This window comes from Neofelis nebulosa, chromosome 5 (assembly GCF_028018385.1).
Source record: "Neofelis nebulosa isolate mNeoNeb1 chromosome 5, mNeoNeb1.pri, whole genome shotgun sequence".
Taxonomy (NCBI): domain Eukaryota; kingdom Metazoa; phylum Chordata; class Mammalia; order Carnivora; family Felidae; genus Neofelis; species Neofelis nebulosa.
Window position 1 is genome coordinate 146355018 of NC_080786.1, and position 25386 is coordinate 146380403.

Here is a 25386-nt window from a genome sequence, read left to right on the forward strand (position 1 = left end):
TTCTGCACAGCAAAGGAAACAATTGACAAGACTGAAAGGCAACTGATGGAATGGGAAAAGACCTTTGCAGATGACATATCGAATAAAGGGTTAGTATCCAAAATCTATAAAGAATTTACCAAACTCAACACCCAAAAAACAAATAATCCAGTGAAGAAAAGGGCAGAAGACATGAATAGACACTTTTCCAAAGAAGACATCCAGATGGCCAACAGACATGTGAAAAGATTCTCAATGTCACTCATCATCAGGGAAATACAAATTAAAACCACACTGAGATACCACCTCACACGGGTCAAAGTGGCTAAAATTAACAACTCAAGAAACAGATGCTGGTGAGGATGTGGAGAAATGGGAACCCTCTTGCACTGTTGGTGGGAATGCAAACTGGTGCAGAGGCTCTGGAAAACAGTATGGAGGTTCCTCAAAAAATTAGAAAGAGAACTACCCTACGACCCAGCAATAGCATTACTGGGAATTTACCCAAGGGATACAGGAGTGCTGATTCATAGGGGCACATGTACCCCAATGTTTATAGTAGCACTATCAACCATAACCAAATTATGGAAAGAGGCCAAATGTCCATCAAGGATATTTGGATAAAGAAGATGTGGTGTATATATACATACAATGGAATAGTACTTGGCAGTGAAAAAGAATGAAATCTTGCCATTTGCAACAACGTGGATATAACTGGAGGGTATTATGCTAAGTGAAATAAGTCAGTGAGACAAAGACAGATATCATATGTTTTCACTCATATGTGGAAGTTGAGAAACTTAACAGAAGACCATGGGAGAGGGAATGAAAAAAATATATATTGTTATAAACAGAGGGAGGCAAACCATAAGAGACTTTTGAATACAGAGAACAAACTGAGGGTGGAAAGGAGTGGAGGGGTGTGTGTATGTGGGGGGGGGAATTGGTGATGGGCATTGAGGAGGGCACTAGTTGGGATGAGCACTGGGTGTTGTATGTAAGTGATGAACCATGGAAATCTACCTCCAAAACCAAGAGCACACTGTACACACTATATGTTAGCCAATTTGATAATAAATTATATTAAAAAAGAAACGAAGGTTAGATGTAATGCTATTAAAAGACATCAAAAAATTAATAATAAAGTCTTCCTTTGAGTCATTGCCCCAGAACTGAACTCTACTGCTTTTTCCTCTTCAGAACTCCTTCATGCTGCTGGGTCACTGCCACTTCTGTCTTCCTCCAAAATACCACCTCGTACCTACAGCACGTCACCACTAAGCACGGGTAAGAGGGGAGAAGGCAGTGAAGGTGTGTATGGCACAGTTCCTGCTTCCAGGAGCACACAGTCTCCTGAAAGAAAAGAGAAGCACAGGATGTTGAAATGGGACTCTTGTCTCTCTTTTTGGCTGAGGCACCAAGTCAATAGATACAACAGCAATGACATTGCAAAGTGAGGCATGTGGTTTCCCAGGCAGGACTGCAAAGGCGGTCACTGGGAAGCCAGCTTTGAGGCCCCAGCTGACCACCAGCTGCAGCCTATACAAAACACTGGAGAGGCCAAGAGAGAGGCTGGAGGTTAGACAGAGGACTCCTTTGAAGAGAAATAGGCAGTGTGCACTGAGTTTTATCCCTCCATGGAGGGGGAGGTGGTGCTGCTACCTTCTTTCCTCGGTCTGTGAGGGTGACTTCAAAAACACCTTTGGACAGCTTGTCAGGTATTCCCAGGAAAATGGGTAACTCAGGGGACCAGAGTCTGGGTATGTGGATTCTCACGAGTGAGAGGTTGGCTGAGGCCACAGAGAAAAGGTCTGTGTGCCCGCACTTGAACTGACCGCAGGCCAAAGATGCATGTTCACTGTGGACCAGAGGTGAGTGTGTGTGTGAGAGAGAGCCCTGGGGGATTATCATAGAGAAGGCCCAGAGCAGAAAGAAGCTAGAGGAATTGCTATGTGACCATGGGCCAAAGGGGGGCTTTTAAGTGACCAGCTAGATGGGACTCTTCTGCCTGAGTCACAGGCATGATAGGTGGGAAATAGCCCCAGTTTTGGGGGGCAGGAAGGAGGCTCAGAGAAAGAATTGGCTTCACACAGGAGTCATGTGACCAAAGGCTGCTTCCTCTGCCCCTTCCCTGATTCTAACCTTGGCAAGGACAGAGGTACAGCCAGCAAGGTGAGTGAAAGAGAGAAGAAACCAACCACATGGTTCCAAGGGCCCACCAGAAGGAGGCCCAAACCGATAGGGAGGGACTTTAACGTGAAATGGAAATTTGACCATTATATGGGCTGGATATTGTGAACGTATTATCTGAGAGAAGCAAGAAGCCGCGAGGCCTGCCTGAGATTTCATATGGTGGCAGAGAAAGAGCCAGCCCCTCCAGTGGGTTGAACCCACTCTTTTAGGGTAAGGAAACACTGTGTTCTGATTGTACTTGGTGATTTTCCCTCTTTCCAGTACTGGTTCTATGCACACATAATGATGATCTCAGGCAGAATAACGTACCCGTCTCTTGTTGCCTCAGCGCATACCCATTGGATTCCTGCGCTGTGCCAGACCCAGCCGACTCTGGGAAACAACAGGGAACAAAACCAGGCAAGGCCTTGACCCTTCAGAGAACTGACAGTCCAGCTGGGGAGACTCTAGACCCTATGAAACAAGCTCACGTGCAGCATGTTTTGAGAATGTGATGAGGGAAGAATCACACAGGAGTGGAGTAGAAAAGAGGAAAGGCTTCCTGGAAGAGAGAGGACGGAGTTGGGTCCTGCAGAAGTGGCCAGCCCTGGGTGGGAAGCAATGGCCAAGAAGGCTCTCCAGACAGAGAGCTCTCCATGGTCAGCTCTCCATGACCAGTGTTCAGGCACATCATGGGAGACGAGTGGTCCAATGTCGTGTCAGCACAGAGTGTGCAAAAGGCCAAATGAGTATGAGTCTATTATAGGAAATAGAATACAGTAGGCAAATCTACAGAGATGGGAAGCAGATTGGTGATTGCCTAGGGTTGAGGGGGTTGCTAATGAGCACAGGGGCTCTTGTTGGGAAAAGGAAATTTTCAAAAATTTGATTGAGATGATGGTTACCTTAAATACATTAAATATACTGAAACCATTGAATTAGACACTTGAAATGAGTGAATTTCATGGTATATGAATTATATCTCAAAAAGCTGCTAAAAAAAGAATCCAGTCACAGCACAATAAATATAGATGATACAATCCGTAGAGAATTCAGAATCTCGCAACACTAGACAACATGTCATTTAAGAATAGGTGGCAAAACTATAAAGAAATCAGGGGAATACAGTCAATAATATTGTAATAACTTTGTACAGTGACAGATGATAACTAGACTTACTGTGGGGATATTATAGGGTATTGTATGTCAGTTATACTTCAGTAATAATAATAATAATAATAATAATAATAATAATAAAAGAAATAAAGGGAATGATCCTGCAAATGTCAGGGCAAAATTCGTTCTTGGAGGCAGGAGGGAAACAGGTAAATGGGGGAGTACAGAAGTCAGTGACCATCTAACAAAGCCGACATAGCTGAGTCTTACTGTGACTGGTGGTTTCACAGGCATGATCTTTATAAAAATAATTGTACATCCCTTAGGAACAATCTTTTGAATGTATGACATGTTTCAAAATAAATAAAGACAAAAGGGGAGGAGGCCAAATGAGAGACAGGACCAAAAGTCCCCTGGCACTCATGGGGAAGAGTCCAGAGCACGAGGTGAGACCTAACGAGGGAGACGATGGGGAGCCATTGAACGTACTTGAGGAGACAGCAAGGGGATGGGAGAGGTAGTTTAGGAAGGTAACCAGGCTCTGTGAGCAAGACGGATGGGAGCAGGGAGTGGCCCTGGGTGGGGAGAAGTTCCGGGGGAGAGAGAACAGGGTCTGAGCATGTGCAGTGGGCCAGTCGGGGAGGGGGTGCCATGGGAATGGCGTGAGGACCACCGTGCAGAAATCAGCGATGTAAGAGTAAGGGATGAAGGATGCCTGGGAGAATGAATGACAGCATGGTGGGCAGAGATAGGGAGTCAGGGAGGAGGGGCTGGAGGGAAGCAGAGATGAATAGTTTAGCCTTGGCTACATATGGAGTATAAGAAACTACTATATTATAAAGTGAGGGATCTCAGGAGCTTGCAACTATAACTCTTGGCAAATTGTAGGTTCCCACATAATTATGGGATCTTTCCAAGTTCTATTTGGGCCAGGTTCTTTGAGGAACCTGCCTGTCTTTTGTAGTCCCAACCCTCTCTGTAATTCAGCCTGATCTGCAGTCCCCGCCTCCCACCATTTTCCAAGATGTAGAATGAGATGAGTCCCGTTGGTTTAGCCCGGGGCCGTGGCAGTGCCGATTTGAGAGGAGGCTTTTTGGCTTCCCAGCTCTGAAAACTCTCCTTGGATAAATTGTTCTTGGCTACCCCAGGTTCCTGCTGCTCTGGGAACCTTATCTGGCATAGCTTGTGAGAGGAGCAGAAATGAAGGTCCCCAGGAGGTAAAGACTCCTAAGGCTAGGACCTGAAGGAAGAACAAGCTCATCCAGTTCCAGGTGGGCGGAGCGGGCGTGCAGGTGCCAGCGAGTGACAGTGTGAGTGGAGCTGACAGGGAGGGGCCCGAGAGCAAGCCAAGGGCCAAACTGTGCAAGCAGTTAGACTGGACTATTTACCCTAAGGGTATCTGAAGCTATTGGAGGTTTTGAAGTAGGGAAATGATATGATCGGTTTCTACTTGTGGCTAATGAACATTTACTGTGTGCCAGGAATCCTTCAATCTTTTCATCTACACTATCTTATTTAATCTTTTTAGTGGCTCTATGGGACTGGATATGATCCATCCATCCATCCACCCATCCACCCATCCACCCACTCAACTATCCATCCTTCCATCCATCCATCCCTCCATCCCTCCATTCCTCCATTCCCTCCATCAATCTAATCATCCATCCATTCATCCATCCATCCATCCATTCATCCATCCACCCAACTAACAATTTTTTAAAAATTGAAGACAGCTTTGTGCTAGTCACTGTACTCATGTTCTTTGGACAGATGAGGAAATTGAAGGGTCCTCACTCCTAGAAGTTCAAATCAATTCTTTAAAAAAAATTTGTTTTTTAGTTTATTTATTTTTGAGAGAGAGAGAGAGAGAGAGAGAGAACAGGGAAGGGGAGGAGAGAGTGGGAAGCACAGAATCCGAAGCAGGCTCCAGGCTCTGAGCTGTCAGAACAGAACGGAGCCCGATGCGGGGCTCAAACTCACAATCTGCGAGATCATAGATCATGACCTAAGCCAAAGTCGGCACTTAACTGACTGAGCCGCCCGGCACTTAACTGACCTACAGCCTAGGTCAAATCAAGGCTGTAACTAGAAAGAGGCTTGGCCAGAATTCAAATCCAGGAAAGCAGACTCCAGCGCCTGGGGTTTTCCACTGGATCAGAGGCATTGCTCAGGTCTCTTTTCAGGGTAGGACTGCAGGTCTTGGGTGAGTCCTAAAGGCAAGGTCACCTGGGATCCTGAAGTATGAATTGGTCTTCAGTAAAATGAGGGGGTTGCTGAGGCCACTATATATGAGATGAATAGAATAAAAAGCACATGTGTGAATGAGTTTGGCAGACCTGGTTACCTGCCATTTCTCTGCCTTCTTTCTTTGCTAACAGAACTCTGATTTGGGGGGTGGGACATGCTGGGAAAAGCAAAGTGTGGGGGAACCACAGTGTATCTAGTTTCTATAGAGACTTGTGATTGGTTTGAAACCAATCATGGCTAAGCTAATACTGTTTGTTAGGTACTCACCTTTTCTGCCCCCTTTGCAGCTAGTGGGGGGCCAGCCATGTGACCAAGTTTTGGCCAATGAAACAACGAGGAAGTCTGTTGAGGGCTTTTAAAAAATGGTTTTGATTGCCCTGATGGAAAGCAAGAAAATCAGCCCTGTCTATCTGGCTGCCTTACTGCATCCTGACTTTGAATGCAGCCATGATTCCTGGAGCTGTGGTAGCCATCTTGTGACCATGAGGCAACAGACACAAAGACAAAAAGCCAGCAAACGAGGTGGCAGGATAGAAAGAGCTGGGTTCTTAATGTACTTGAGCAGCTAACAAATGGCAGCAAGGGCTTCCCTCCAGACTGCTAATATGTGAAAAAAGTAAATCCCTAGGAGTTAACATTTTTTCCATTACCTCTAGTTGACCATGTGCTAACTGATATAATAAGCATGGTGAGGAGAAGGCAGGAAAGAGAGAACTAATTTGGAGTGTAGGGTGATGTGAAGGCACCAATGGGAATGTGGCTTTGTTTTCTCATTGTTTTATGTGTTGTAAATCTTGAAGACAGGGTCACTTTTTCTTTTCTGTTTTTATCTTTTCCCTCCTGTACTCGCCTAACTTCCCCCTTCCCTTTAGCCCACATCAAGCCCCCATGCACCATGACTTGGTTTGGAATGAAGAAATTTCCCCTTTGTTGATTCTCACTCTACTATTGTCAAGTTATCAAAAATTTTCCAGATAGGGCAGACACCTAAACTCTTTCACTGTACTCATGAAAACTTTTACAGATGCTTCGCTTATTATTTTCTGTAATGCCCAGAAGGGAAGCTGGTAATTTAGAAACTTACATGGTCCTTTGAGAAGAGGAAAGGCCTCAAGCCAAAAATGTCATAAAAGAATTTGGAGGGGAGGGAAGGGCAGTTGTAAAAATAAAATGACAGAGACAATGGAAGAAAAGGAAAGAAAAGATACAAGGGAGTCTTTTGAATCACTGGCATTTTCATGCTCTCATAAGTTATCGTCAGCAAAACCTTCATGACCCCCTACCCCCACCCACCACACACTTTCTGCTTAAATCCCAGCAGTGGACTGATGTCTCTTCTATCAGTGGAGACATATTTCTGAGATATCTAATTCTAATAGCCTTGCACGACAGCACTGTTAGTTACTTTGCATACAGCTGTTACCCCAACTTCCCTTATTCCAAGTGAACAGCATCCCATTTTTAATTACCCTCCAAAGTGTGGCAGCGCTATTCAGATTAGGATGGCCTTGCAGTGGCTTCAGACCTAGGGTAGGCAGTTGTTTTCCCTTCCCAGGGATTGGTTTATGAATGGCCCTGTGACACAGTTTTGGCCATTGAGATGAGAGGGGAAAGCTGGTAGGGATTTTATGGGGAAGTTCCCTTTGTTTTTAGAAGAGGTGGGCATGTTTGTTGTTGTTGTTTTTTCAGATTCTGGTGTGGATGTGTAAAGAGGTGATGCCTGGAACTATGACAGCCTTTTGCGGACCATTAGAGGAGCCTCCAAAGGATAAGCCAGCATACTAAGAATGGTAAAAAGAAAAATAGTCTGTGTTTTTGGTTTTGTTTCACCTCCATATTAACCAACTCTGGAAATATTCCCCTTTCGAACTTAATGTTTTATTATTAGACTGACTGATCAGAAAGAAGACTGGGGAAAGGTGAATCTTCAGATTCTTGCAGTGCCAGAGAATAAGGAAGTGCTAAACTGCCACCCCCAAGGGGCTATGTCTCCCATCCAAGTACTAACCAGGCCCGACCCTGCTTAGCTTCCGAGATCAGACGAGATCGGGCGCGTTCAGGGTGGTATGGCCGTAGATAGACCCCAAGGGGCTATGTCAAAGGGACACAGCTGAAAGACCTTCCAATGGCCAAAACTGGGACCGTTTGAGCAATAAAATAATTGAAAGGTGCTGGATTATAACCTGAAGTATAAAATAAATATCCACAAGTCCATACTAATATAAAAAAGTGAATAAATACATGAAGAAGAATGGAGGAATCTCCTGTGCAGAAAAATTCAAAATAATTCATGTAGATATGATGTCCTCAAAGAAGTGGAGCCTGACTGCCCACTCCCTAAGTGTGGAATTCCTTTAGAAGGAACCACTTCCTTCTAAAGAGTAAACTATGGAAACTGGGGAGAAAAGGGTTCCTCCACAGCGGAGAATCCTGACACACATGATCTCAGCTGGTGATCAAGGTCAACATCAACAGGGGTTAAGTCATATTGATAGAAGGTACCTCTGATATCATGTGGTAAGAATGGCCCTTTATCTCTCTGGTTTTCCTTCCCCAGACCCATAATCCCTTTCTAATCATGAGACTAATATCAGACAAACCCAAATTTAGGTATGATCTAAAAAATTCTTACTTGGTACTCCACAAAGCTATCAAAATCATCAAAAACAAGGACAATCTGAGGGACTGTCATAGCAAGAGAAGCTCAAGGAGACTTGGTGATTAACCAGAATGTGAGATCCTGGAAGGGATCCTGGATATGAGGTAAAAACAAAGGAAATTTGAGTAAAGTATGGAGTTTAGTTAATAATAATGTATCAACGTTGGTTTATAAATTTTTTTAAGTTTATTTATTTTGAGAGAGAGAGAGAGAAAGAGCACATGTGTGTGAGTGGGGGAGGGGGAGAGAGAGGGAGACGGAATGAATCTCAGGCAGGCTCTGCACTGTCCAGTACAGATCCCGATGTGGGGCTCAAAGTCGCGAACCGTGAGATCATGGCCTGAGCCGAAGTCAGATGCTTAACCCACTGAGCCACCCATGTGCCCTGGTTCACAAATTGTGACAAATTTACCATACTAACATGAGATGTTAATAATAGGGGAAAGCAGGTGGAGATAGATAGGAGTTCTCAGCACTATCTTCACAAAGTTTCTATAAACCCAAAACTATTTTAAAATTCAAAGTTGATTTTACAAAAGAGAGCTACCAATATTAAGAATGAGAAAGATTCTAGTCACTACAGGATATTAAAAGGATAATATTATGAACAACTTTATGCCAATTTATTTGATAAGTTAGACGAAAAGCACACAATTGTTAAAGACCCAAGCTACTAAAGTCACCCAGGAAGAAACTGAATATAGTGCAGATAACTTAAATAGCCCATGGCTATTAAGGAAATTTAATATCTAGTTTAAAGCTTTTCCACAGAGAAAACTTCCAGCTCAGTTAGTTTCACTGAGAAATTCTATCAAACATTTAAGGTAAAACTACGGCCAGTCTCACACTTCTAGCCTTCATTTCAGAAGGCTAGTGTTACCCTGATATCAAAACCAGCATAAGACATTATGAGAAAACTATACCCCACTATACTTCATGCAAAAATGCTGAGCAAAAGTTTAGCAAACTGAATTCAACAACATGTAAAAGGGATAATGCATCATGAGTAAATGAGGTTTATCCCAGGAAGGAAAGCTTGATTTAACATTTGAATGTCAATCAATGTAATCTGTATTAACAAAATAACAGTAAACAGAAGAAAGTGAGCACTAATACACATTAACAGAACAAAAAAGGAAAAACCATATGATCATCTCAATGCAGATAAAGCTTTTGACAAAATTCAAAATCTATTCCTGATAAAACTCCAGCAACTAGAAATAGAAGGGAATTTTCTTCAACCTGATAAAGACATCTATGAAAACCCACAGCTAGTATAATGTTTGCTGGGAAAGAGAATGCTTCACTCCTAAGATCAGGAGTGAGACAGAGATGCTTACCATGGTAAGCAAGGTTGTACTGCAAGGTTGTGCCAAGGCTGTACTGCAGTTTCTATACAGTGCAATAAAGCAAGAAAAAGAGATAAACATTTATATTTTGAGAAAGAAGTCAAGCTGGCTTTATTTACAGATGACATGGTCATCTATGTGTAAAGTTGTATGAAATCGGAACTAATAAGTGAGTTTAGCAAGATTGCAGAATCAATATACAAGATGAATATACAAAATCAATAGTATTTCTGTACATTAGTGATAAGAAAATCAGAAATTGAAAACTTTGAAATATGCCATTGACAAAATCATAACAGATATGAAATACTTGGAAGTCTAAAGATGTGAGGGGCGCCTGGGTGGCTCAGTCAATTAAGTGTCCGACGTTGGGTCAGGTCATGATCTCAGGGTTTGTGAGCTCAAGCCCTGTATTGGGCTCTGTGCTGACAGCTTGGAGCCTGGAGCCTGCTTCGGATTCGGTGTATCCCTCTCTCTCTGCCCCTCCTCCACTTGTTCACATTCTCTCTCTCAAAAATAAAATAAAATAAAATAAAGTTAAAAAATTTTTTTAAATTAAAAAAAGAGAGATGTGAAAGACCTGTCACTGAAAACTCTGTAACATTGTTGCAATAAATGAAAGAAGACCTAAATAGATGGGAAATATACATGTTGATGAATTGGGAGACTCAGTATTGTTACAATGTTAATGATCTCCAATGTAATCTAAAGATTCAATGCAACACAATCAAAATCCCAGAAGCCTATTTGGGGAGTAGAGATTTATTAAACTATTTCTAAAAATCCAAATGGTAATACAAAAAGCCCAAAATAACAGCTTCAAAAAATATACGCAAAGTTGGGGGGACTTAACACTACCTGCATTCAAACTAGTTATAAAGTGACAGTAACCAAGATGCAGTGTGTTATTTGCTAAAAGACAAATATAGAAAGAGAATAGACTGGAAAGTTCATAAATAGAACATTTATATATGCTCTCTCTAGACATAGACAACTTATTTGGGACAAACCTACAAAGGCAATTTGGTGATGCTTTCTAGTCTCTGCAACAGGTGGTGCTGGGATAATTGTACATCCAGATGCAAAAAAAAATTAACGTCAGTACCTCATACTATGTACAAAAACAACCCCAAGTAGGTCATAGACCTAAATGTGAAAGTAAAATTAGAAAACTTTTGGAATAAAATATAAGAAAAAAATCTTTGTGACCCTGAGTTAGACGACAATTTGTTAGATACACCACAAAAAGCATGACCCATAAAAGAAAAAATTGTTAAGTTGCACTTCATCAGAATTAAGCACTTTTTAGTCTCTTCAGTGAATGGTATTGGGAAAACTGGATATCCAGGAGCAAATGTAAGAAACTGAACTCTTACATCACACACAAAAATCAACTCAAAATGGGTTGAAGAATTAACAGTGAGATCCAAAACTGTAAAACTCTCAGATAAAAACATAGGGGAGAATCTTCAGCACCTAGGTCTTGACATTGATTGTATGGATATGACACCAAAAGCACAGGCAATAAAAACAAAAATAAGGGAGACTAGATCAAACTAAAGAGTTTTCTGTACATTAAAATGAACAATCGACAGAATGAAAAGGCAAACTATGGAGCGGGAGCAAATATTTGTAAACCATGTATCTGATAAGTGGTCTCCCAAATGTTTAAGGAGCTCCTAGAACTCAACAGTAAAACAACTAATAACTTGATTGAAAAAAAATGGGCTGGGGACTTGAATAGATGATTCTCCAAAACAACATACCAATGTCCAACAGGTGTATGAAAAAAATACTCAATGTCAAAAAAAAAAAAAAAAAAAAAGCAACAAAAACAAAACCCCAAACAACTCAATGTCATTAATCATTAGGGAAAAATAAATCAAAACCGCAGAGGAGCTATCACCTCATACCTGTTGGTGTATAACAGGGTGGCCATTATATTAAAAATAAACAGGGGTGCCTGGGTGGCTCAGTCGGTTAAGCGTCTGACTTCGGCTCAGGTCATGATCTCGCAGCTCGTGGGTTCGAGCCCCGCATCAGGCTCTGTGCTGACAGCTCAGAGCCTGGAGCCTGCTTTGGATTCTGTGTCTCCCTCTCTCTCTGCCCCACCCCCTGCTTACACTCTGTCTCCCTCTCTCAAAAATAAATAAAACGTTAAAAAAAATAAACAAACAAAACCTGAAAGATAACAAGAGCTGTCAGGAAAGTGGAGAAATAAGAATCCTTTGGGGCGCCTGGGTGGCTCAGTCGGTTGAGCAGCCAACTTCGGCTCAGGTCACGATCTCGCGGTCCGTGAGTTCGAGCCCCGCATCAGGCTCTGGGCTGATGGCTCAGAGCCTGGAGCCTGCTTCCAATTCTGTGTCTCCCTCTCTCTCTGCCCCTCCCCCGTTCATGCTCTGTCTCTCTCTGTCTCAAAAATAAATAAAACGTTAAAAAAAAAATTAAAAAAAAAAGAATCCTTGCACACTGTCAAGGCAATGCAAAAGAGGGCAACGATTATGGAAAACAGTATGGAGGTTCCTCAAAAAATTAAAAATAGAAGTACTTTATAATCCGACAATCCCACTTCTGGGTTTTTTCCTAAAAGAATTGAAATAGGATCTTAAAGAGATATTAGCACTCTTTTGTCCTCTGCAGCACTATTCACAATAGTCAAGATGTGGGAACTACCGAAAACTTCACCAACAGACGAATGAATGGAGAAAATGTGACGTATACACACAATGGGATATTACTCAGCCTTAAAGGACATTCTGCAAGATGTGACAACCCCGGGTGAAACTTGAGGACATCATACTAAGTGAAAGAAGCCAGAAAAAACAGAAAGGTAAATAATGTGTGAGGTATCTAAAATAGTCAAACTCATAAAATCAAAGAGTAGAATGGTGGTTACCAGGGGCTGGGGGAAAGGGGAAATTGGGAGTTATTAACCAATGGGCAGAAAGTTTCAGCCGAGCAAGATGAGTAATTTCGAGAGATCTGCTGTATCACCTTGTACTTACGGTCCACAATAACGATTTATGCACTTAAAATTTTGAGAGGGTAGGTCTCATGTTAGGTGTTCTTACCACATTAATTAAAAAATATATAAATCTTTGCTCTTATAAGCCCCTAGAAGAGAATGAAAAGACAAGCCACAGACAGGGATACAATATTTTCAAGTCTTATATCAAATAAAGGTCTTATATACAGACTATATACCAAATATCAAAATTCAATAATTATAACCTAATTGATTGAATGGGCAAAAAATGTGAACAGATACTTTACCCCCAAAGATATAGGGATGGCAAATAAACACATTAAAAGATGCTCAGTATCATTTGTCGTTAGGGAAATCCAAACTAAAACCACCCTGAGATACCATTACATATTAATCCCAATGGCAACACAGGTGAATCACTGAATACTTATGTGAGTGATAGGAGCCAGCCCCAAAAGTTCACACTATAGGATTCTAAGTTTTATAAAATCCTAGAAAAGCAAATTTATCTGTAGTGACAAGAAACTGTCTACTCGGTTGAGTAGGGTGGGGAGAAGTGACAGGGCGGAATATAAAGATTTGGGGGTGAGGGGTATGTTCATTATCCATTGCTGCTCGTGGTGGCGTATATGTTCGTATATGCATCATTCATGTATACATGTGTTGCCACTAACCAAGTTGCACACTTTATACAAAGCTTACTATACCACAATTATAACTCAGTAAATCCTATCTTTAGGAAATAATCACAGGTATTTAGGAAATCATCTTTAAAAAATAGTCACCATAAAAATGTATTTATAAGGATATTCATTGCAGAAATATTTACAGTAGCATAGAAACTCAGAGGTAGATTCAAAGCCCAGTGATAGAAAGATGTAAATTGTTCTACATTATAAAAATAAGTATTATACATTTATATAATGTGAGATTTGTGATGGAATTTTACTCACATGAGGAAAGGCATGCAGTATGTTACTGAGGAAAAGCAGGATACAAAATCTTGAAATATAATCACAATTTAACTACCGTCTCCCCCTCACACCCACTAGGAGATAAAATTCCTGAAGGAGATGCGCTAAAATTATCTGAGTGATGGTATTATGGACGTTTTTTTTCCCTTTTATTTATTATTTTACCTCCATATTTTCCAAACTTTTTATAATAACCACAATCAACTTTTTTACCCAGAAAATAACATCTTTTAAAAAATATAATTTACGGTCAAGTTAGCTAATATACAGAGTATACCGTGTGCTCTTGGCTTCAGATTTCCTTGATTCGTCACTTACACAAAACATCCAGTGCTCATCCTAACAAGGGCGCTCCTCAATGCCCATCACCCATTTTCCTTGCCCCCCACGCCCCCCACTCCTTTCCACCCTCAGTTTGTTCTCTGTATTCAAAAGTCTCCTATGGTTTGCCTTCCTCTCTGTTTGTAACAATATATATTTTTTTCATTCCCTCTCCCATGGTCTTCTGTTAAGTTTCTCAGGATCCACATATGAGTGAAAACATATGGTATCTGTCTTTCTCTGCCTGCCTTATTTCACTTAGCATAATACCCTCTAGTTCCATCCATGTTGTTGCAAATGGTGAGATTCCATTCTTTTTCGTTGCCGAGTACTATTCCATTGTGTGTGTGTGTATCACATCTTCTTTATCCATCAGTTGATGGACATTTGGGATCTTTCCATAATTTGGCAATTGTTGATAGCGCTTCTATAAACATTGGGGTACGTGTGCCCTATGAATCTGCACTCCCTTATTCTTTGGATAAATTCCTAGTAGTGCTATTGCTGGGTTGTAGGGTAATTCAATCTTTAATATTTTTAATATGTATTTATTTTTCTGAGAGAGACAGAGAGAGATAGAGCACAAGCAGGGGAGGGACAGAGAGAGAAGGAGACACAGAATCTGAAGCAGGCTCCAGGCTCTGAGCCGTCAGCACAGAGCCCGATGCGGGGCTTGAACCCACAAACCGTGAGATCATGACCTGAACCGAAGTTGGATGCTCAACCGACTAAGCCACCCAGGTGCCCCAAAACCACAATTTCCTTATCCATTCATTAGTTGATGGACATTTAGGCTCTTTCCATCATTTGGCTTTGTTGAAAGTGCTGCTATGAACATTGGGGTACAAGTGCCCCTATGCATCAGCACTCCTGTATCCCTTGGGTAAATTCCTAGCAATGCTATTGCTGGGTCATAGGGTAGATCTAGTTTTAATTTGTTTGAGGAACCTCCACACCGTTTTCCAGAGCGGCTGCACCAGTTTGCATTCCCACCAACAGTGCAAGAGGGTTCCCGTTTCTCCACATCCTCTCCGGCATCTATAGTCTCCTGAGTTGTTCAGTTTAGCCACTCTGACCGGCGTGAGGTGGTATCTCAGTGTGGTTTTGATTTGTATTTCCCTGATGAGGAGCAACGTTGAGCATCTTTTCATGTGCCTGTTGGCCATCTGGGTGTCTTCTTTAGAGAAGTGTCTATTCATGTTTTCTGCCCATTTCTTCACTGGATTATTTGTTTTTCGGGTGTGGAGTTTGGTGAGCTCTTTATAGATTTTGGATACTAGCCCTTTGTCCGATATGTCATTTGCAAATATCTTTTCCCATTCCATTGGTTGCCTTTTAGTTTTGTGGAGTGTTTCCTTTGTAGTGCAGAGGCTTTTTATCTTCATGAGGTCCCAATAGTTCATTTTTGCTTTTAATTCCCTTGCCTTTGGGGATGTGTCAAGTAAGAAATTGCTGCGGCTGAGATCTGAGAGGTTTTTTCCTGCTTTCTCCTCTAGGGTTTTGATGGTTTCCTGTCTCACATTCAGGTCCTTCATCCATTTTGAGTTTATTTTTGTGAATGGTGTAAGAAAGTGGTCTAGTTTCATTCTTCTGCATGTTGCTGCCCAGATCTCCCAGCACCATTTGCTAAAGAGACTGTCTTTTTTCCATTGGATATTCTTTCCTGCTTGGTCAAAGGTTAGTTGGTCATACATTTGTGGGTCCAGTTCTGGAGTCTCTATTCTATTCCATTGGTCTATGCGTCTGTTTTCTTGCCAATACCATAATGTCTTGATGATTACAGCTTTGTGGTAGAGGCTAAAGTCTGGGATTGTGATGCCTCCCGCTCTGGTTTTCTTCTTCAATATTACTTTGGCTATTCGGGGTCTTTTGTGGTTCCATACAAATTTTAGGATTTCTTGTTCTAGCTTCTAGAAGAATGCTGGTGCAATTTTGATTGCATTAAATGTGTAGATAGCTTTTGGTAGTATTGACATTTTAATAATATTTATTCTTGCAATCCATGAGCATGGAATGTTTTTCCATTTCTTTGTATCTTCTTCAATTTCCTTCATAAGCTTTCTATAGTTTTCAGCATACAGATCTTTTACATCTTCGGTTAGGTTTATTCCGAGGTATTTTATGATTCTTGATGCAATTGTGAATGGGATCAGTTTCTTTATTTGTCTTTCTGTTGCTTTATTATTGGTGTATAAGAATGCAACTGACTTCTGTACATTAATTTTGTATCCTGCGACTTTGCTGAATTCATGTATCAGTTCTAGTAGACTTTTGGTGGAGTCTGTCGGGTTTTCCATGTAGAGTATCATGTCATCTGCAAAAAGTGAAAGCTTGACTTCATCTTTGCCAATTTTGATGCCTTTGATTTCCTTTTGTTGTCTGATTGCTGATGCTAGAACTTCCAACACTATGTTAAACAACAGCAGTGAGAGTGGACATCCCTGTCGTGTTCCTGACCTCAGGGGGAAAGCCCTCAGTTTTTCCCCATTGAGGATGATATTAGCTGTGGGCTTTTCATAAATGGCTTTTATGATGTTTAAGTATGTTCCTTCTATCCCAACTTTCTTGAGGGTTTTTATTAAGAAAGGATGCTTTATTTTGTCAAATGCTTTTTCTGCATCGATTGACAGGATCATATGGTTCGTTTCTTTTCCTTTATTAATGTGATGTATCACATGGATTGATTTGCAAATATTGAACCAGCCCTGCAGTCCAGAAATGAATCCCACTTGATCATGGTGAATAATTCTTTTTTATATGCTGTTGAATTCGATTTGCTAGTATCTTCTTGAGAATTTTTCATCCATATTCATCAGGGGTATTGGCCTGTAGTTCTCTTTTTTTTTTTTCTGGGTCTCTGTCTGGTTTGGAAAGCAAAGTAATGCTGGCTTCATAGAATGAGTCTGGAAGTTTTCCTTCCCTTTCTATTTTTTGGAACAGCTTGAGAAGGATAGGTATTATCTGGCTTTAAATGTCTGGTAGAATTCCCCAGGGAAGCCATCTGGTCCTGGACTCTTATTTATTGGGAGATTTTTGATAACTGATTCAATTTCTTCGCTGGTTATGGGTCTGTTCAAGTTTTCTATTTCTTCCTGTTTGAGTTTTGGAAGTGTGTGGGTGCTTAGGAATTTGTCCATTTCTTCCAGGTTGTCCAGTTTGTTGGCATATAATTTTTTATAACATTCCCTGATAATTGGTTGTATTTCTGAGGGATTGGTTGTAATAATTCCATTTTCTCTCATGATTTTATCTATTTGAGTCATTTCCCTTTTCTTTTTGAGAAGCCTGGCTAGAGTTTTATCAATTTCATTTATTTTTTCAAAAAACCAACTCTTGGTTTCATTGATCTGCTCTAGTTTTTTTAGATTCTATATTGTTTATTTCTGCTCTGATCTTTATTATTTCTCTTCTTCTGCTGGGTTTGGGGTCTTTGCTGTTCTGCTTTTAGTTCCTTTAGGTTGCTGTTAGATTTTGTATTTGGGATTTTTCTTGTTTCTTGAGATAGGCCTGGATTGCAATGTATTTTCCTCTCAGGACAGCCTTCGCTGCATCCCAAAGTGTTTGGATTGTTGTATTTTCATTTTCATTTGTTTCCATATATTTGAAAATTTCTTCTCTAATTGCCTGGTTGACCCATTCATTCGTTAGTAGGATGTTCTTTAATCTCCGTGCTTTTGGAGGTTTTCCAGACTTTTTCCTGTGGTTGATTTCAAGTTTCATAGTATTGTGATCTGAAAGTGTGCATGGTATGATCTCAATTCTTGTATACTTATGAAGGGCTGTTTTGTGACCCAGTAAGTGATCTATCTTGGAGAATGTTCCATGTGCACTCGAGAAGAAAGTATATTCTGTTGCTTTGGGATGCAGTGTTCTAAATATATCTGTCAAGTCTATCTGATCCAATGTATCATTCAGGGTCCTTGTTTCTTTATTTATTCTCTGTCTAGATGTTCTATCCATTGTAAGTGGAATATTAAAGTCCCCTGCAATTACTACATTCTTATCAATAAGGTTGCTTGTGTTTACGTGTTATGTGTTTTATATATTTGGGTGTTTCTGAATTTGGTGTTTAGACATTTTATAATTGTTAGCACTTCCTGATGGATTGACCCTGTAATTATTATATAATGCCCTTCTTCATCTCTTGTTACAGCCTTTAATTTAAAGTCTAGTTTGTCCGATATAAGTATGGCTACTCCAGCTTTCTTTTGACTTTCACTAGCATGATAGATAGTTCTCCATCCCCTCACTTTCAATCTGAAGGTGTCCTCAGGTCTAAAATGAGTCTTTTGTAGACAGCAAATAGATGGGTCTTGGTGGTTTTTTTTTTTTATCCATTTGGATACCTATGTCTTTTGGTTGGAGCATTTAGTCCATTTACATTCAGTGTTATTATTGAAAGATACGGGTTTAGAGTCATTGTGTTGTCTGTAGGTTTCATGCTTGTAGAGATGTCTCTGGTCCTTTGTGGTCCTTGCAACATTTCACTCACAGAGTCCCCCTTAGGATCTCTTGTAGGGCTGGTTTAGTGGTGATGAATTCCTTCAGTTTTTGTTTGTTTGGGAAAACCTTTATCTCTCCTTCTATTTTGAATGACAGACTTGCTGGGTAAAGGATTCTTGGCTGCATGTTTTTCTCTGTTCATCACATTGAAGATTTCCTGCCTTTCCTTTCTGGCCTGCCAAGTTTCAGCAGATAGGTCTGCTACTACCCTCATGTGTCTACCTTTGTATGTTAAGACCCATTTATTCCTAGCTGCTTTCAGAATTCTATCTTTATCCTTGTATTTTGCCAGTTTCACTATGATATGTTGTGCAGATCGATTCAAGTTACATCTGAAGGGAGTTCTCTGTGCCTCTTGGATTTCAATGCCTGTTTCCTCCCCCAGATCAGGGACATTCTCAGCTATGATTTGTTCAAGTACACGTTCAACCCCTTTCTCTCTCTCTTCTTTTTCTTCTGGAATTCCTATGATATGGATATTGTTCCATTTGATTGCATCACTTAGTTCTCTAATTCTCCCCTCATACTCTTGGATTTTTTTATCTCTCTTTTTCTCAGCTTCCTCTTTTTCCATAATTTTATCTTCTAATTCACCTATTCTCCCCTCTGCCTCTTCAATCCATCCTGTGGCTGCCTCCATTTTATTTTGTACCTCATTGATAGCATTTTTAATTCATCATGACTATTTTTTAGTCCCTTGATCTCTGTAGCAATAAATTCTCGGCAGTCCTCTATGCTTTTTTCAAGCCCAGCAATTAATTTTATGACTATTACTCTAAATTTTTGTTCTGTTATATTGCTTAAATCGGTTTTGATCAATTTATTAGCTGTCGCTACTTCCTGGAATTTCTTTTGAGGAGAATTCTTCCATTTTGTCATTTTGGCTAGTTTTCTGTCCCTTACACGTTTTAAAAGCTTGTTGTGAGCACCTGTGAGCACTGCTATATTAAAGGAAGGTCAGGGGCGCCTGGGTGGCGCAGTCGGTTAAGCGTCCGACTTCAGCCAGGTCACGATCTCGCGGTCTGTGAGTTCGAGCCCCGTGTCAGGCTCTGGGCTGATGGCTCGGAGCCTGGAGCCTGTTTCCAATTCTGTGTGTCTCCCTCTCTCTCTGCCCCTTCCCCGTTCATGCTCTGTCTCTCTCTGTCCCAAAAATAAATAAAAACCGTTGAAAAAAAAAAATAAAATAAAGGAAGGTCATACACTGTCCTGGGCCTGGCCCTTCAGGAGGTGTTTTCTTGGGGATTGTTACTTGCTCTCTGTTGTTGTGACTTTGGTTATCTTATTACCCTACTCGTAGTGATACTTTGGACCCTCCACCAGGTGTGCTTTGATTTGTTCCTTGGAGTATCCCTGTAAAGGAAAACAGATAGACAAACAGGAGACAAAAACATGCAAACACACAAACAAATAAACAAAAACAAAAACCTAAAGACTAAAAACAAAAAAAACCCCCAAACACCGACTACAAGTAAAGAAGAGGGTGGAGGCGGTGCTGATGGAAGAGAACATACAAAGAGAGAAATGACAGGAGCGGGGGAGAAAAGAAAAAATAAACATTGACTAGGCAGAGAGACTAAAAGGCTTAATCCAGAGAGAGAGAAAGGAAAATAAAGAAGGAGGCGGGGAAAACGAAACGAAGATACGGTTACCCAGACAGAGAAACTCTACGGCTTGATTATTCCAGAGAGAAAGGCGGTAAAGAAGGAGGTGTAGAACATGTGTCAAGACAACGGATTAAATTTGTCTGTTTAGACAGACCAATAACCTGAGTAACCAGCCTAGGGGAGGGAAGAGATAAGGAGGCAAAATGGGCGGGTGTGGGGGGGAGAATATATCTGTATATCCAGAATTGACTTAGAGTTAATCCAGGCAATGCTGCGTGGCTGGTCGGGAGGAGCTGTCCGCAGGGTCGGTGCCCCTCAGGTGGGTAAGCAGTTACCCAGTGCAAGGGGGCGTGGTTTGGCGTATTCTGAACCCACCTCTACTGTGGACCCGGGAGTGATCCCTGAGGCCCCGCCTTGGTCGTGGTGGGGGGTGGGGGTGGGGGGTGGGGGGGGGGTGGGGAATGGAATGGTGGTCCCCAGTCTCTTCTCCGTGGAGCCCACCCGGTGGACTCCGTTTGAGTCGTCCTCACTGTGCGGCGGGCGCAGACGGGTCGGTCCTTCTCGCTTGGCCAACTCCCCTGACCGCGCACTTGGCTAGGATTCAAAGTCCCGCTCCGTGCGCTCTGGCGCTGGGAAAGCGCCTCTCAGTGCGGCGATGTGTGGCCCCGGCTGGCTTTGTCTGTGCCGCCACACTTCTGGGAGGACCGACTTCTCCTACTGCGGACTGAGAGCCGCTGCCCCCGCAAGCCCCCAGGGTGGCAGACGCAGGCAGTTCTGTGCTATGGCGCAGCCCTCCAGGGAGGGAGCCGCTTTCTCCAGCTGCGGACTGAGCCCCTGACCTACCACCGCACCCAGGCCCAGCTCCCCTCCTCCCCAGGGGCGCGAACAGGGAGCCGGCCCCAGTCCGAAGAAAGCCCCCCAGTTAGAGATGGGATCCCTCTCAGCCTCAGTCCGAGGTCTCTCTCCTGGCCAGATAGGGTCCTGCACTTTCCCAGCCACTGTTTCTCTTCTTCCCTTTGTCTCTCTGCAAAGGGGTTCCCTCCGCTCCGTGCTCACGCAGCCTTTTTTATCTCCCTGTTTGCAGTTACCCACCTATCTTTTTTCGAGCTTTCCCATTTTCTTCCTAGTAGATTCAGTCTCTTTTCCTCCCAGGCTCTGGTATTCAGAGTCCTTTGGCTTCTGCTCTTTGTTTGAGAGATACAGGAAGTTTGGATCCCCCTACTTCTCTGCCATGTTGGTCCCTCCCTCCTTTTTCGCCAGCAATCTCAATTTTAAGTTTTTTTTAATGTTTATTTATTTTTTGAGAGAAAGAGAGAGAGAGGAGAGAGAGAGAGCATGAGCAGGGGTGGAGCAGAGAGACAGGGAGACAGAATCCAAAGCAGCACCAAGCTCTGAGCTGTCAGCACAGAGCCCCACGAGGGGCTTGAACCCACAAACTGTGAGATCATGACCTGAGCTGAAGTCAGACGCTTAACCAACTGAGCCACCCAGGCGCCCCTAAAAATAACATCTTTTTAAAGACAAAGTATTACCCAGATTGCTGAAAGGATAGATGCATTAATCATCAGCTACTGGACGTCTGCTCCTGTGTGTTGCCCACCTCCTGCTTATGCCCACATATTTATTTGTTGTAGGTTTATTTTTGGTTATAACTGTTTATTCCCTTCCTATAGGTGGAGTATATTGACAGACTCAGTCATGCCATTTGCTTTGGGCAATGGAATGTGAGTGAGCATAATTGAGGGCATGTCAGAGCAGGAGTTTAAATTTTTTTAATGTTTATTTATTTATTTTTGAGAGAGAGAGAGAGAGAGAGCACAAGCAGGAAAGGGACAGAGAGAGAAAGAGGGAGACAGAGAATCCAAAGCAGGCTCTGCGCCATCAGCAGAGAGCCTGACGTGGGGCTTGAACTCACGAACAGTGAGATCATGACCTGAGCCAAAGTTGGATGCCTAACTGGCTGAGCTACCCAGGCATCCCCAGAGCAGAAGCTTTAAGTGCTACTCTGTGGTTTGCCTTGGCTACTTATGCTCTTTTTTTCTGGCAGAGAACAGCATGATGCGTAGGGGCTGTTCCTTCATCCTGGATTCCAGAGTGGAGGGTTCCAGGGGGAGCAGAACTGAAGTCATCCTGTCACCTGGAGCAAAGCTGCAGTTGACCTGCAGCCCATATATAACAGGAGAAAAAAAAAAATAAAGCTTTGATGCTGGAAGCTTCTGAGCTTTGGGGATCGTTTGTTACCCAGCAAAAGCTGACCAGTACCTACTGTCTATTGTGGATATAAGTGCTCAGCTGGCAAGGACCAAAGAACAGCATAGCACAGTAATATGTGCACCACAAAGTCTAGAATCGAGGGCAATAGCCTTTTATGCCCTAGATTCCACGTTGTGGGCTGGAGATGTATGGAAGGGGGCAGGGACTTAGGCATGGTGTTGGGACATGCCTGATGATGCCTCTAAAGGGGGAGAAGGAAAAACAAAAGAGAGAAGTAAAAAGAAAACTTTGGAAATGGGGTGGTGGGATGGGAGAACAGAGCGAGATTACAGAGGCGGAAAGAAGTGAGTGAGAAAGACGGAGAGGAAGGCATACGTGTGATCAGGGAGTGGTGGAGATGATGTGGTAACAGCGCTGTTGGGGGGGCTGTTGTGGGCAGACGGTAGCCAGGCTTGTGGTGAACACCTAATGAATCACCACATACACCTGAAACTAATGCAACCCTGGGTCAATTCTACTCCCCTCTCCCCCGCCAAAAAAAAAAAAAAAAAAGTGGTAGAGAAATGCATTTCATCTCAGGCGCCACAGGAAAACAGAGTGTCGCCTTTCTGTTCTTAAAAATGGTGCTGGCCCGATTTCTTCCTCAAATACACCTTTCACCTCGTTTCCTTAGCCAGAAAGTGGAAACTGCCCCAGTGTCCGTTCTGATAAGAGTGCCTGCCGCCCTAGGCGCTCAGGGCACCACCCGATCCATGTTCCTTTTCTACCCAAAGGAGGGCATCCTTTTAGGTTTTCTTGTGTACTTAACTTTTCCTGGGCACTTGCCTCTGAATTTTCCTTTTTTTCTTAACCGTCAGGTCTCCAACCAACAGATCTATTCTTTCTCCTTCTGGGTACTTAATTTCTCCGAGGGAATGTACTAGCATCAGCTTTGGACTTTCTTCCTGTGTTGGAGAAGAGTAACATTTGATGCCTTTGGCCCAAGAAACTTCACTGAACATTGAGATGTAGGAGGAGAGCATTGAAATTCATATTTAATAACCAGCTTGCCTTTTTTATACTTAAAGGCTTTTTTTTTTTCAAAAGAAAAAATCTAATTATGCATAAGAGAAATTCACTTAGAATTAATTCACTAGGAATTAACTTGAAAAAAAGGTAAGGATGTTAACAATCTTTTTAAAAAAATAATTCAAATTAGAAACACTAATTATAGGAACTCCTTTATATAACATGAAACACAGTTCTCTGAGACATGGGGGAGAGGGCTGGCTTGTAAAGCCGACTTTCAGAGAACAGCGTCTGATTTATGGGGGAATTTGTGTGAGTGAGGCATAAAATTTCCCTTGAGAAAGGACTGCCCAGTTCTTCTGATAAACTGTGTGATCGTTTCTGGGGAGACCAAAGGACATAACATGACCAACATTTAATTTTGGGATCAGGACCTAAGGGTTTAACATCTTGGACTTATAAAGTCATGAAGGAAAGGAGCCAGAATGCTTGACTGGCCCCTCTGATCTGGGCCTCCTCAGATCAGAAACACACAGTGAGTGAGTGATAAAGCTGGGATTTCTATCTGGGTGTGTCCTATATAGTGTTTTGCTCTCTTCGCTTCACCAGGCAGCCCTGAGGACAGGCAGGGATCTCAACAGGATCTCAATAGGAAAGCACAAAGGTGCTTTCTGATACCTTATCAAGGTTATCTTGGCCAATCACCAGATAGAAGGGTAAAGACAAGGTCCTAAACACAGTTTGTCAAACCAGGGTGGTGTCCCGTTCTCAGACTGTGAAATCAAATTTTAGAGTATCTCAATATGAATTTTTAAAACACAGAGCAATGTGGATGGAACTGGAGGGTATTATGCTAAGTGAAACAAGTCAGTCTGAGAAAGACAGATATCATATGATTTCACTCATATGTGGAAGTTGAGAAACTCAACAGATGAACATAGGGGCAGGGAAGGAAAAATAAGATAAAAACAGAGAGGGAGGCAAACCATAAGAGACTCTTAAATACACAGAAAAAACAGGGTTGCTAGAGGGGAGATGGGTGGGGGGATGGGTTAAATGGGTGATGGGCATTAAGGAGGCCACTTGCTGGGATGAGCCCTGGGTGTCATATGTAAGAGATGAATCACTGGGTTCTCTTCCTGAAGCCAAGACTACACCGTATGTTATCTAACTTGAATTAAAAAAAATTTTTTTTAACATTTATTTATTTTTGAGACAGAGAGAGCACGAACAGGGGAGGGTCAGAGAGAGAGGGAGACACAGAATCTGAAACAGGCTCCGGGCTCTGAGCTGTCAGCACCGAGCCCGATGCAGGGCTTGAACTCACAGACCGCGAGATCATGACCTGAGCTGAAGTCGGATGCTTAACCGACTGAGCCACCCAGGCGCCCCTCTAACTTGAATTTAAATAAACGACAACAACAACAACAACAACATAGAACAGAATAGAAAATACCAGACTGCACTGGATGCATGAAGGGAGTGTTATGAGCTGACTTATATGCCCCCCTCATATTTGGAGATCGGGTCTTGAAAGGTGTAATTAAGGTCATGTGTCATCATTGGAGTGGGCTCTAGTCCAGGATGACTGATGTCCCTATAAGGAGGGATTAGGACACAGACATACACAGAAGGAAGACCGTGTGAGGACACAGGAAAAGAGAGCTGTTCTACCCACCACGAAGTGAGGCTTCGGAAGAAACCAAACTTGCTTATACCTTGATCTGAGCTTGTAGCCTCTAGAACTATGAGAAAATAGACTTCTGTTGTTTAAACTGCCCAGTCTGTGGAACTTTGTTATGGCACCTCTAGCAAATTAATACAAGGGGTAAGTATTATACTGTGGACTTTTGGTTTCAATTACACACACACGCAGACACACATGTACACACATATTCTTACGCTAGATTTATAGCCTAAAATTATTGAAGAACTCTGGGTTAGAATGAGGCCCCAACATTTCCATATTCAGGAAGTGAGCCTGGGTCACCATCTGTAGCCATCCAGGTGAGACAGTGGTGACAGGACATTAACCTTCTCAACCAGAGCAAGCAAAGGCTCCCTGTGGCTTCCTTAGTGGCAAGACAGAGAAGGGAAATCTATTCTGTATGTGAAACCTAGTGTTTCTCTTTTATCGGGGCAAAAGAATGTGTCAGAACAAAGCAACACGCTCTAAGTGCAAATTATTTATGTTGGTTTTTATTTATTTATTTTTTTTAAGAGCAAACAACTTATTACCCAGTGAGCTCAGTCA

The 25386-nt window shown here is 42.2% G+C and overlaps 1 long non-coding RNA gene across 1 annotated transcript in view; it reads left to right on the forward strand.

Annotated features, from left to right (window-relative positions):
* LOC131512773 (uncharacterized) overlaps positions 1 to 24519 on the forward strand; it is an 86890-nt gene extending 62371 nt beyond the window's left edge. The window contains exons 5-8 of the long non-coding RNA XR_009262303.1: positions 1180 to 1266; positions 7204 to 7304; positions 12163 to 12352; positions 22982 to 24519. This is a non-coding gene — a long non-coding RNA (uncharacterized LOC131512773). The remainder of the gene's footprint in view (positions 1 to 1179; positions 1267 to 7203; positions 7305 to 12162; positions 12353 to 22981) is intronic.
* Positions 24520 to 25386: the final 867 nt, after the last annotated feature.